At 39.9% G+C, this 14,872-nt stretch overlaps 1 long non-coding RNA gene across 1 annotated transcript; it reads left to right on the top strand.

Annotated features, from left to right (window-relative positions):
- The first annotated feature begins 11,971 nt into the window (after window positions 1-11,971).
- On the top strand, window positions 11,972-13,135 carry LOC307147130. Its single transcript, XR_013819225.1, has 3 exons — window positions 11,972-12,107; window positions 12,622-12,701; window positions 12,887-13,135. It is a non-coding gene; the product is annotated as an uncharacterized lncRNA (long non-coding RNA).
- The last annotated feature ends 1,737 nt before the right edge of the window (window positions 13,136-14,872 follow it).

Below are 14,872 nucleotides of genomic sequence, written 5' to 3'. Positions count from 1 at the left end.
GTTATGCCACTTTCTACATCATTTTTAGATTTTTCTGGTTCCGGTCGGGTGCAGCAAAGGGTTAAAAATGAAGCCTTTGGGACATTATTTCAGCTTGGTACCTGGCAGATTCTGAAAATAGACACTTTAAGGATTTAAAAAAATCAGGTGGCATAAAAAAAGCCGGGGGGTGCGCGTGGACCCCTATTTCCATCTAGACTATATGGTAAGCCTATTATTCCCTTTTTTATTTAACAATATCAATTTACAAACTAAAACAATAATATCCATATGAAAATATACACAAATAACATATTTATCATGTATATATGCTTAAACGTGTAGAAATAAGAAAGAAATAATATTGAGTACAATAAAAAAAAAAAACATAATCTTCAAACATTTAAGGCAGGTTACAAAGAGAAAAAAAGCATGTACAAAATATTAGAAAGAATGGGATTGATTATCTTTGGAGAAATTATTTTTACATTCATTTTTAAAACAAGTTAATGGGGGTTTACTGTTATTCCACTTGCTTTTATGTACATGGTATGTATCTAATAATGATTTTTAACATCAATGGTATCTCTTTTTGAGAGACCTATACACCAAAACTTTAAATAAATTTGGTGAAGGAATATCAGTATAGTTAGCCAGCTGTAAAGATCCTGCCAGAACTACAATGTGACTGGAGTGGACAATATATTTTTTTCTTCTTGTTTTCCACAAGTTTTCCAAGTACAAGTTTGAGACGATTAGCATGGTTTCTAATTGATTAGGTTCCTTGTTGTCATTAATATTCTAATTAGTTCTCTTTGTTTGCCATATGCATATATACCCTGTGTTCTCCCTCAGCCTTTGTTCGTCATCGTTTGAAATAGGTTTTGGTTGTGGATGCTTGTTCCTCTCTAAGTTGATTATTAAATCCTGTTCCAAATCATTCTTCTTCGTCGTGCACTCTCTTGATCACACCAGACCGTAGCACTTTTGTTTTTACTGCAGTATGCAACATGTGTCTCATACCAGCCACCGAGCTAACGCACAGAGTAATGATATAACATAATTTTCACATATGAAAGTATTTTATTATGATTGTTTTAATTATTAAAATTATTGTTTTAATTTTAATTAATCAAATAAAGTGACCTATATGAGTAGTAATTTAGCACTTGCAGCTGTTTCGTTAGAATGAAATCAAATGTGAATTTAAGTGATCAAAAATAACAGTTCAAGTTCAGATGCATAAACTACAAAATGAAAGGAGCTGCAGCGGCCGACTGAGGTATAAAAGCATAATAAAACAGCAAGGTAAAATCTCCTAGGCTCTCGGCTCTCGGCTCCACTCTCCTTCATAACATTAATAAAACTTTAATATATAAGCTCATCCATGAACACGATTTCTCCCTGAGAATACTTTTGATCTGACTCAACATGTACAGGGACCCACACACAATCGTGGACACACTCTAGATTTACTTATCAGTAAGGGTCTAAACTAGCCTGGGTTTCCCCATACTGCCTTGCTCGCAGCGCGATTTTATTCACGCTGCTAGGCAGTCTGGACACCATGGACCAAATTTTCCCCTGAAAAAGGGAACCAATCACAGAACGGGGAGGGAGCAGCAAGACGATGACGACACCGAAGCAGTTTGTTTATATCAGACTCGACGTTACCTTCTACCCTCATGTTTATCTTGCACAAACGGTAATATTCGCTAAACGCGATCGTGTACAAATAAATCTTTGACCCATCGTCTTTTTCCTCGTCGAATTTCTGTCACTCTACATACGTCATCTGGTATAATTGAAGCGACTGGCTATGAGCTACATACAGGCGCATTTGATAGACATTCATAGCGCCCAATAAACGGCTCTGGGCATTCGTAAACCATGCCTCAAATACGAGAAAATGAACACGTGGTTCCCAGACCAAGTCTCAAATGAGACTTGGTCTGACATTAGCCAGGCTAGGTCTAAACATTTAATCGATTGTTATTAAGGACGTAGCACTGTCTGATAATTTCTGTATTTTCTTTGATATATTGATCTCTCCTACTATTAAAGCTAGATCTGTGTCTGTAAAGAAGAGATGCTTAAATGAGAACACTAGTGTGCTATTTATAAAGGCCATATCTTTAACAGAGAACAGAGTGTAATTGATGATATTGCTCCTGTTAAAGTCAGGAAGAAGAGTGTCAGACAAAAAGCACCTTGGAGAAACTCAACAGCAGTGCAAAATATGAAAAGACAATGCAGAAAAGCAGAGCGCATGTGGCAAGACAAAACTTGTAGTCCATTATAACATCTATAAAGGCAGCCTTCATGCTTTCAATGTGGAACTAGGCAAAGCTAGACAGACTTTCTTCTCAAATATTATAAACAGAAACATAAATAACACACGCACTCTTTTTGCTACTGTAAAGAGTCTAACAAACCCCCCAAGCCAGATTCCCAGTGAAATGTTCTCAGACAGCAAATGCAGTGAGTTTGCTTCCTTCTTTTCTAGAAAATCAATAATATCATAAAGGCTATCAGCATTTCCTCGTGTGACACTGAGGTAAGACAGATCAGACCACATTCTCAGAAAGTTACTACACTCTTAAAAAAAAGGGTTCCTCGAGGTTCTATATACCCTGGGGTTCAGTACTTGGCCAATAGAACCTTTTACCAAAAAAATGGTTCTATGTAGAACCCTTGCATAGCAAAGAACCTTTTTTATTAAAATGGTTCTATAATTCATGTTTTATGACTGAAGTGTAAACTAAAGACTACACAATAATTATAGGCCTACACAACACATTCACAAAGCTTTTTGAGTCAAGACCCATGAGAATGACTGTTGTAGTCAAAAACAAGTCAACAAATATTAATATCTAGTCAATATATGGTTTGAGCTGTACATTAGCATGAAACTTATATTTCCTAATACATTATATTTTACCTTTTTGAAAAATCATTTTGTGAAGAAAAAAAATAAACTAACCAGGTGTTTTCTTTATTTTATATACCACATTGTGATGGTTTTAATCTAATAATCGTATAATAATAGTGAGTCAAATGCCCCCTGGTGACGTAAATGCGTTGCATCATCCTTGAATTCCTATTGGTGGATTGGCGAAGATGAACCTCGAGAGTCGAGACAAGTGACAGTTAATTTTTCAAACTGAGGAGTCCGCCATTTCTGCCCGCTCATGCACTCAGGTAAGTTAAGTTTTTACATTTTTGAAATGATTTTATTTAAATATTTAGTATTGGAGTTAATATTTATATTGGTCAGAGCAGTCCTTGTGTTAAATACTGATACTAGAAGCAAAATTTACCTCAGTAAAAGCACTGCTGTTGTGACGGGCTTCGTCAGCCGTCGGTTCAGAAAGCCCTGTTAAATTGATTTTTCTCCGGTTTTTAAATTAATTAAGATACAATCTCCCTTTATTTCCTTGTTAATGTTAATGAAATTGTCAACTACAATAAGATAGCTGTGTTATAAGGAGACGAGCTTCGAGTCAGAAGCTTGAATTTTAATTTAAATGAAGCTCGCACTCGTTGTTCAAATAAACGGCGCCGATTCAAATTAAAGCGAACCGAGTGGAAGACGGAGGTGTATGATATGCGAATGTGTGTCGCAGTTTCACACATACTCAGTTTGCGGCGAGTATTTTTCCCATGCCTATGTTAACAGGTGTAACTGTTAGTTCTTAACTTTGGCCCGCGAGCTCTACTTTCGTGCAGTTTTTAGCTCCAACCCAGAACAAACGAAGATCTTGATTAGCTTGGTCAGGTGTGTTTTATCAGGGTTGGAGCTAAACTCAACAGGAAAGTGGACACTGCTACAGTTGAAAACTTCCGGCCGGTCTGCATTAAAACTGTGCACAGTTGCAGTGTTCGTCTATGTTTACTGTTACGCATGCCGCTGGATTAAAGTGATGATAGCACATGGTTAAATTTAGCATTCAAATGTTCTAAAGCCATAAATGTTTAGGTGTGTTTAATGCATATGTAGCACCTCTAACCTGAATTAGAATGATAGCTATATATCTATTACCTAGGCTCTGAGCAGTAATTAACAAGACTCACAAGGAGACGTAACCTTTTTTTTTAAACAGAACAGCTGGCAGGTTTATTACACAATCACTGTGCAACACACTATTCACAGAATTATTTTAGAAAATACCCCAAATAAAATAGAGCTCTTTCATTTAGAAAAAAAATAGGAAAACAAAATAAATTGTCCTTGGGAAAATAGAAAGTCAATCTACCCGGGTAGTAAACCAAAACACATTCAAGTTTCCTTATCTGGAATCCATGGAATCCAATATCCGAGGTTTGGATACGAATCAGTTCAGTCACTCCACAGAAGAGAATCCGACACAGCTGGCCACACTGCGTCCAAACGGTCCTTCTGTAGAATGTCACTCACTGGGACAGGCTCGCCATCGAAGTCGGTATGGTTTGGAACCAAACTGAATCCAGGATAAAAACCAATCGGAGGTTTCGGCAGAAAACACGATGAAGAACACAGAAAACCGTCTCTCACAATGCAATCCTCGGGTTACTAGTAAAAGATCATCTTATCCACACAACTCCTGATTAGAATTGACCAAATATTACTGTTTTTCGATCTATTTTCGCCACATGAACTAGAGCTTTCTAATGCAGCTTGATACAAAAGAGAATTCCCAATGACGAATGTGAAAAACAGTGCTAGCGCGCCCTCTACTGGCATCATGTGATTTGACACTCGACTAGTTAACCCTTTAGTGACAGCATATTCTATATGGGTTACACACTCCCCTCCTAAATCAGCATGAGTCCCTTCATGTGCTATAATATTCTGGCTCAAACACTTATAAGTTCTTTATTTTCATATTCACTAAATATACTGAGTGTATGATTGAAACTATCTAAAAGGTTTTGAGCAAATGAGATGAGGGGTTTTCCCAACTGTGGGTAGTGGAATCGGCCCGGTGCTCGCCTTGACCTTTCAGATCGACGTACGGATGTGTCGTCCACAACTTCTCCAAGTACTTCTTCATCTTCTTGATCACAACCGTCAGGGATTTCAACGTCAGTTTTCTGTACTCCTATTTTATTATTTCCATCTTCTGGATCACCAAAATCCAACAAGGGAACATCATCATCTTCCAGAGTGATAGCTGGCATCACATTGCCTGGCTCAGGCAAGATCTCCAAATCCTCAGTAGAAGGTTGTTCAACAGTAGTCTCTGGCTGGAATTCTCCAGCCTCTTCAAGACATGCCTCTGCTTCTTTTGCCGGCAATGCCATCTCATTACCTGCCAAGAGCTCCCCTGGAGACTGGGGTGGTAATGTCTTGCTCAAATCACTCTTTCCGGGAAAATGGGCCGATGTATCCAGCTTTCTTTGGATGTCGTAAAGATTTGTGAACCTTTCCTCGGTAAAGACTGAGGATTTCACAGGAAAGACGGTGTAGTCATCTTCAGACTCACAATCTTCCTCTTCTTGCTGCTGAGGAGAATTTTGTCGTGTCCTGGGACGATGTGTGGCCCTTGGTTCATCTGGTTCATCTTCTTCAGCTTCATACAACTGCCCACATGGTAACAGAAGATCCCTGTGCAGAGTGCGGATTGGACCATCTTGGTTTACTGACTGAACCATGTACACAGGTAAATCTCCCATCTGTTTTAGGACACAGTACACAGCAGACTCCCACTTGTCAGCAAGTTTGTGCTTGTTCCGCAGCCGGACGTTCCTGACCAGGACTCTATCCCCCACTTCAAGGGTAGATTCTCGGACCCTCTTATCAAAACGGCGTTTGTTCCTGTCAGCAACTTTCTGTGAGTTTTCAATGGCTGTTTGATAACTCTCCTCTAGCCTAGACCTGAGATTCCGCACATATTGTGAGTGAGATGCTGGTTTCCCCTCTCTGACAGGTAAACTGAATGCAATATCTATAGGCAACCTGGGTTGTCTCCCAAACATCAGCTCATAGGGGCTAAACCCTGTAACCTCATTCCTGGTACAGTTGTAGGCATGTGTGAGTGGTTTTACAAAGTCCCGCCAGTGACTCTTCTCCTTATCCTTTAGGGTACCCAACATGCCAAGAAGGGTGCGATTGAACCGCTCAACCGGATTTCCTCGCGGGTGATAGGGACTTGTCCGCACTTTCTTGATGCCAGCTATGGCACAGAGCTCTTTAATAGTATGAGACTCAAAGTCCCTGCCCTGATCACTATGCAGGCGTTCAGGAAACCCATAATGCACCAGGAATTGCTCCCACAGGCACTTTGCAACAGTAGTAGCCTTTTGGTCTTTAGTAGGTATGGCTACTGCGTACTTTGTAAAGTGGTCTGTGATGACCAGGATGTCTTTAGTGTTGTGGGTGTCAGGCTCAAGCGATAAGAAGTCCATGCAAACCAATTGCATTGGCCTAGATGTCTGGATACTGACAAGAAGTGCTGCTTTTTCAGGCAGAGTCTTTCTTCTAACACATCGTCCACATGTTTTGACCTTGTGCTCGATGTCGGCAGCCATTCGTGGCCAATAGAATCTTGACCTTACTAAGTCAGTTGTACGCTCTATACCCATATGCCCCATGTCGTCATGAAGACAAGTGAGTACAGTTGCCCTGAGTGACTCTGGAAGTATGAGCTGATAGGATGTTTTCTCTTCACACTGACGTTTCCTGTACAGTAGACCATCTCGCATTTCAAGACGCTTCCACTCTTTAAGCACCAGCTTGAGTTCAGGGGAGTCAGGACTGATGTCACTGGGTACTTTGTCTCCAGCTTTTAACCAGTTAATGACATGCTTGATGATGGGGTCAGCTTCCTGTCGTTCTCTGAGTTCCACTTCACTAAAGGTGAAAAGCAGTCTTGGCTTTGTCACACTCCTCCATGTCGATTTGGTAATAGCCTGACTTGAGGTCCATCACCGAAAACCATTTTGACCCGGTAAGGGCGGAGAATGTTTCTTCCAGGTTTGGTAATGCATAAGCATCCTTTATGGTCTGCAGGTTAAGCTTACGGTAATCGACACAAAGGCGGACATCACCATTCTTTTTCCTTACAACAACGATGGGTGAGGAGTAAGGGGACTCTGACTCTCGTATCACACCAGCTTCCAGCAGTGATTTCAAGTGTTTCCTCACAGCTTCATAATCATTAGGATGGATGGGCCGTGCTCGTTGCTTGAAAGGAGTCTCATCTTTTAGTTTGATATGGTGTTTGACTTTGGTGGCATGGCCAAAATCAAGGTCATTGTGTGCGAAAACGTCAGCATAACCGTTGAGCTTCTCAGTGATTCTGCTTTTCCACTCCTCTGGCAGAGGGGACTGACCAAAGTCAAACGTCAGGTTTCTTTGGGTGGTTTGACACGATGGAGAAACAGTGGCACTCCAACAGTTCACAGTAGCAGAGTTTTTGTCAGGTAAGTGAACGTTTTCAAGGATCTGTTCGGGTGCATGAAGTTCTGCAATAACACAGTTTGCGGGGATTGTTATATCATGGTCTGTTTCATTCCTGATCCAAACAGGCAACTTCTGTTGGTGCTGCTGTGGCAGAGTGATGAGACAACAATCAATGAAAATCCCACCAGGTAAGGCAGAGGTTGTTGGTTGCTCCAGGACAGCCCATTTCTCAGTATTAGCAGAACTGACATTGGCATAACCTTCCACAGCAACTTTCTCATGTGCAGGAATGACTTGCTGTGTTTTTCCTTTAAGTGTCATGAGGCCAATTTCTCCAGTGATGTTCAGCCTTTTTCGGAGCTCAAGTGCCCTGAGGATTTGTCTATAACCATAGACAGTTGAAGTGTTTTTCCGAGTGTTGTTCTGGCAGTGTTCATCATATAGCACATCAAGTAAGTTAGTCCCTATCAGAACAGGTAAGTCACTGTTGGAGCGTAGATCAGGGACAACTAATGCTAATGTGGATACTTCAGGTGCAGTGTCAATGAAGTCTTTTGGGAAACCAATGTTGACTTCTACGTACCCTAAGTATGGAACAAACTGACCATTAGCACCCTCAACATCAAGTAGATTAAAAGGCTGGATTGGCTGCTTTGATAAGTGTTCTTTGTAGAATGCAGTTGATACTGTGGTCACCTGAGATCCGGTGTCAAGGAGACAGTTACAGTTTACTCCTGACACAGTAACATTGCTGGTGCATTTCTCCCCTATTAACCCTTTTGGTATTTTAGACCGGTGCTTTGTGCTCAGCAAGTAACTTGAAGTATTCTGTTTAGCATTTGGTTTGGGACGAGTGTGGTTAGTCTTTGTTCCTGTTTGCCCCTCAACAGGAACAGAACCTAGTTTAACTCTGGCTGAGTTTGGGCTTCCCACAACCGCTGCTTCTCTCTGAGTTCTTTTCGTTTAGCCTCAACAACGACTGGGTTGGGTTCATTGCTGCAGGATGGGGCTATATGTCCATCTTCACCACAGTTAAAGCAGTACCATGGGCGAGGTTTCTTGCCGGATTTTCCCACATTGTGCTGTGGTGATTTCTCTGCAGGCTCTTTCGGCTTAGATTTCTTTGACTTGAATGTCTTGGAGGTAGCTTTTGCTGAGGACTCATCCATAGATGCTTTCAGGGTTGCCAACTGGGCTTGAAGTTGTGCTATTTGTTTTTTCATTTTCTTTGTACTCGCATCAGGGGTGTCTTCTGCAGCAGCAGCTGCTATGTCTTTCTCATCAGTGTCAAAGTCGTACACATTCAGGGAGTTAGACTGGACTTTAGTTTTGGGACATCCAAGATGCTGCTTCATGCGGCAGGACTTGGCAGTTTGCTTGTCCTCTTCAGTTCGTAGTAAGAGCAACAACTCAGGAAATGAGGGTGGATTATTCTTTTTTTGTTCCAGCTGGAGATTTGTGATGAAGCTGTTGTTCCAGCATCCCCTGCAGAACTGTTTCAGCAGTTGGCGGTCTGAGTCTCCAGCAGCAATACCATTTCTTTTCACTACATTGCTCAATGTAGCCTGTAGTCGATGTAAGTAAGCAGAAGGTTTTTCACCTGCGTTTTGGTTGGTGTTTAGGAATGCGGCAAAGAGTTCATCACCATCATCCACAGTACCATAAGCTGAGTCAAGAACACTCAGATATTCACGGGAACTGGACTGAGGCCCTAGATGTTTCACAACATTGGCAGCTGGAGGAAGCAGGCTTTCTGAAATCTTTCTGACCACTTGCTTGTCAGAGACTGTGGTATCTGTGAGGTAAAACTCCGCATTGCTACGCCAGGTGTCATAATCAACTTCTAGGCTTGGACATGGAATTTTTCCAGAGAAAGGCCTCCACTTGGAAAAGCTGTAAGGTGTTGACGACATATCATTGCTCTTTACGATGTGTTCTACCACCACTCTTTGGACTTCAGGTGTAGTAAGTTGTTCAGGTGTTAGCTGGTAGGTTGCTCTACTAACACTATGTGGAACCTCATAAGCCTGTTTGAGTGGAAACGGAATGCTATCCATATTCATTGTCACTTTGGACTGAGTAGTTGGCTCAGTTGGGGTCTGGTCAGTTACTGGGGCTACCACTGTATTTGTATCAGGGGTATACAGTGGGGATATGTTGACCAAGGGGTCTTCATGCTCAAATGGCCGGTCTTGCTTTGCAGAGTGTTGAATTCTAGCCAACTCCTCTAGCAGTACTTTCTCAAAATCTGTACCACTCATTTTTGCTACATCTTTTAACTCAGAGAGGTAGGACTGGGTTAAGCTTGATCCTACATTAGCAGTGTAAATGCTAGACAAAAGCTGGATGTGGTGAATAATGTTAGGATCAGAAGAGGGTCTGTGACATGGTAAGTCACTCTGGAGTGTTTGAATAGCTGCGCCAAATTGAAACTCAACAACAGCTGTGTTCTTGAAATCAGGATCAGAACTTTCTATCTTAACTACTCTTTCAATGGACCCATATTTCTCCAAAAAGTCAACCACCTCATCATCTACATCAGTACCAGAAAGCCCACTGATTAGGACTGAATTGGGCACCTTAATGTTCTTAGACTGAATAACATCCATGCTGCAGTAAGTGAAATTGCAAAACAACCCAAAAAATAAAACACATCAATTTACAGTCTGAGAGATTACGATGAATTGTGAACAAATGTGCCAAAGCTGTTCTGTATAAATATAGATATAACCACAAACTGCTCCTGGCTGGCTCGCCAAGCTTTATGTAGCACCTCTAACCTGAATTAGAATGATAGCTATATATCTATTACCTAGGCTCTGAGCAGTAATTAACAAGACTCACAAGGAGACGTAACCTTTTTTTTTAAACAGAACAGCTGGCAGGTTTATTACACAATCACTGTGCAACACACTATTCACAGAATTATTTTAGAAAATACCCCAAATAAAATAGAGCTCTTTCATTTAGAAAAAAAATAGGAAAACAAAATAAATTGTCCTTGGGAAAATAGAAAGTCAATCTACCCGGGTAGTAAACCAAAACACATTCAAGTTTCCTTATCTGGAATCCATGGAATCCAATATCCGAGGTTTGGATACGAATCAGTTCAGTCACTCCACAGAAGAGAATCCGACACAGCTGGCCACACTGCGTCCAAACGGTCCTTCTGTAGAATGTCACTCACTGGGACAGGCTCGCCATCGAAGTCGGTATGGTTTGGAACCAAACTGAATCCAGGATAAAAACCAATCGGAGGTTTCGGCAGAAAACACGATGAAGAACACAGAAAACCGTCTCTCACAATGCAATCCTCGGGTTACTAGTAAAAGATCATCTTATCCACACAACTCCTGATTAGAATTGACCAAATATTACTGTTTTTCGATCTATTTTCGCCACATGAACTAGAGCTTTCTAATGCAGCTTGATACAAAAGAGAATTCCCAATGACGAATGTGAAAAACAGTGCTAGCGCGCCCTCTACTGGCATCATGTGATTTGACACTCGACTAGTTAACCCTTTAGTGACAGCATATTCTATATGGGTTACACATAGTTGGTTTGTGAAGTGTTATTTATGTTCTGTTTTCTTTTATCCCCAGATAACCATGGTTGATAAATGGTCAGTAGATGAAACGTGCCACTGGCTTCAAACTATAAACCTCATTGATGCAAAAGAGTATTCAGAGACAAGTCTCACATCCATGCATTACTGATTCAAGTGTTGTTTGACAGCATCACTAAGCACACCTGGTACAGTATTGTATTTCATTGTATTTTATAACAGTTAAATGTATTTTATGTTAAATTTGGTGGTTGTACTGAAATAATATATTTATGTTTCTTAGGTACCCAAATCATAAAACGTATGGAGATGTTCTGGGGAGTTTGATCACCCGCTTTCCATGTTTGAAGGGATGGCAGCTCCTCTGGTTATGTATGAATATATTGCAGTTCTTTTAATATTGTGAAAATATTGAGATCATTGCTCATTAAAAAATCTCACACAGAAAAAATGTATTTGAAAAAGAAAGTATAAATGTGTCTACAGGATACCTTGTTGGAATGCCTTAGAAACAAATTTTTAAAAGAAAGGATTCCCTTGGTTAGCTCATCGATCATCCTGCATATGAAGAAGTATGGGATTAAAAGGAAGTGTGCTGGACAAACAGATTCTGAGGGACTTAGTCAACAACAAGAGGCAAGTTCAGTTCAATAAATCTGATGTCGAAGGCAGATTAAATTTGTATTAACATGAAACACATGTTGACAATTATTTCAGAGTACAAAATGTAGAAGAGAACCATGCATAAAGATTCTGCTTGTTCACAGGTGGTATTTGGTTAAGTGTTCCTTAAGTGATACATCAGTTTTTAAGATTGATGTTTCAATCAAATTCAACGCCTGTAGTCATTTTGATTACTTTACCACAGCCACTATTTTTCTTATTGAACATTCTGTCTCAGAAAGACATCACTATATAGTAGTCAGTTGCAACCTCCAGTCCATGCTGACCATGGAACTTGTTTGGCTGAAATTTGGAAATAAGCACCTGAAGTAAACAAATGTTTTGGTTTTAAGATGCTGCGTGAACTGACAATGAGGTTTGGAACAGACTTGGCGAAGAACATGGGAACATCTCTGAATGAAATGGCCCCACACATCATCAGGAGTGCAAAAGAAGGAAGTAAAAAAAAACTCTACGCCAATCTCATTAGACCAGCAGAGGAAACCACAGAAGGTAACAACACCATATATTTTCCCCCATCCAACCTATCTGTTCCATGCCCAGTGTAAAGTTGCATTGTTTGCATTGTCAATGAAAAGGTTGTAGCTCCTATAAATTGTATGAGTGAAAACATGTATTAAAATAATGCAAATATTAAAGGAATAGTTTACCCAAAAATAAAAATTGTCATCATTTTTACTCACCTCTTGTCATTTAAAATCTTTATGACTTTCTTCTTCAGAACACAGAAGAAGATATTTTGAAGAAGGATGGTAACCGAACAACGGCGGTGCCCATTGACCTGCATTGGTTTGGTGTCCATGTAATAGAATTGAATGGGTACCAGCATGGTTCGGTTACCAACATTCTTCAAAATATATATTTTTGTGTTATGCTGAAGAAGGAAAGCTATATAGGTTTAAAATGACAAGAGTGAGTGAATGATGACAGAATTTTCATTTTTGGGTAAACTATCCCTTTAATTGATTTCTGTACCTAATAAACAAAAATTTGTATCTGTTTGTAGGTCCCGTTAGGAATGCTGCACTCATTTTATTGCCAGCACTATTTAAAGAAAACGCCAGCTTCCTCTACTGTGTAGATAGTGTAAGTATAGTTTTCTGTAGTTACATTAACATTTGATGCACTTGACTTGAATTAAAGGAACTGTTCATGCAAGTATAGAAATATTAGTCAGTTTACTCACCCTTATGCCAAATTTGTAACATTTAAAAAAATAAAAATAATTTACCCTATAATTTACTCACTCTCTTCCTTCGTTTGTTTTACAGGAACCCAAAGGTCCTACACCACGTCCTACTGTTTACCGGCTCTCCTGATCCCCTCAAGGCTGAAAGTGTCAGCATTATAATGGACAATGTGAACATCATAAGGGAGACAGACATTGACATGACACAGGCTGTGGAATGCCTGTTTGCAGTTTATTTTCTTTTCAATGTGCAATACCCTGTTGACATTAAGCACACAATGACTTTTATTAAAAAATATATGCTTAAACTTACACGAGCATGACACAAGAACACCAATACCTGTACTGAAAATGTACAGTCAACTTGTGTAAATTGTAATGCTATTTAATAGATGTTTTAATTGTTCATGTATTGATTTTTTTATCTGCATTGTCAAATATCAAAAATTGTGTTTTTCCTCATTTCAGAGATAAATGTAAAAGTTAAGTTCTGTATATGTACATAAACAAGCTTATGTATGTTTATTGCAAAGTGAAAATGCTTAAATGAAATAATTAAAACTAAATGGTTAATGATTAAACATCTTAAATGTAAATGTTAAATTTGCTTGTCTAATACAGAGTATATAGAGGTGCAATTTTAAATATGACACTAATATTTTTGTATAATCAATTGAATAAATTTAAACTTTTTGAATTTTCTGGATTGGTTATATTTTCTTATTCAATAATAATTAACTCCTTTAATAATAAAGAACCCTTACATGGTTCTATATAGAACCATCTAACTTGGATTCAAAGAACCATTTGGGGTTCTTTTTATGGAACCCATTAAAGTGGTTCTATATAGAACCATTTTGGAGTTCCATATATGAAGCGGGTGATAGAACCATTTCTGGTTCTAAATAGAACCATTTCTTTTAAGAGTGTATGTCTGATTTCGATGAAATTAATGGTAAAATGTCAAAGGCCCTTTAAAACGTCTAGATTACAACTGTAACCTCTGTTCCCTGAGAACAGGGAGCGAGACACTATGTCGAAACGCATTGGGGAACGCCTCAGGCGTGACAGGTGTCTGAAACTGCTATTGAATCACGGCAATACTAGTCCATGATGTCATCATCGTGCGACCCAGAAGTATAAAAGGGGGGCCTTGCAAACATGACATTCACCTTATTGTCTGAAGGGACTGTTTGGTAGGCAGGCCCCGAGGCATGGCAAGGAGACGCAGTGTCTCGTTCCCTGTTCTCAGGGAACAGAGGTTACAGTCGTAACCTAGATGTTCCTTTTCAAAAGGGAACTATCACTGCGTCAAAACGCATTAGGGAATGATATACCAACATCACCATGCTGAGGGGAGTGCATGCCAAGTGGCAGTGACAACTGTCAGAACCTAGCCTGGGAAAACCCAGACAACTTCCGGCAAATTCAGATTTGCTCGAGAAGTAGTCTGGCAAAGAGCTCATTCAAGCCCATTTCCATGGCCTAGAAATCGAGGCACCAATCAGAAACGTTGAGGCGGGCTTTACACAATGACGATCGCTCTGATTGGTTTTAGGTCTATCCAATTGCGCCCAGAGGCATTTGAGTGACGTCCGTTCAACTTTTAAATGCATTATTATATTCAAATTGCAAACACATGAGGACAGTCTCCATGAAAGACCCACTGGCAGATAAACATGCTACTACATTTCTCTCCGAAACGGTAGGAAATTAAATTAGATTTAATAGAGGATTTTAACTGTGACAAGATGATTGACAGGGCAGTTTAAGTGACAGGATGCACGTGACAGATCCGTCCGATAAAGATGACGAAGTAGTATGTCCCAAAGCTTGCCTACTTTTTTGCTACACATTCAAAAGTAAATACCTTTTCTTCACAAAAAGAGTACATACTTTTATGGCGTAGTGTAACTTAGGCGAATTGGGACGCAGCATATGGCTTTACACGATGACGATCGCTCTGATTGGTTTTAGGTCTATCCAACTGCGCCCAGAGGCATTTGAGCGACGTCCGTTGGTGACGCCCCTTTGGAAATGATTTGTCTATGGAGCTTTGCCAGACCAT

This window comes from Squalius cephalus, assembly GCF_949319135.1.
Source record: "Squalius cephalus genome assembly, chromosome: 19".
NCBI classification, from domain to species: domain Eukaryota; kingdom Metazoa; phylum Chordata; class Actinopteri; order Cypriniformes; family Leuciscidae; genus Squalius; species Squalius cephalus.
This window is presented reverse-complemented; position numbering and strand designations above follow the sequence as displayed.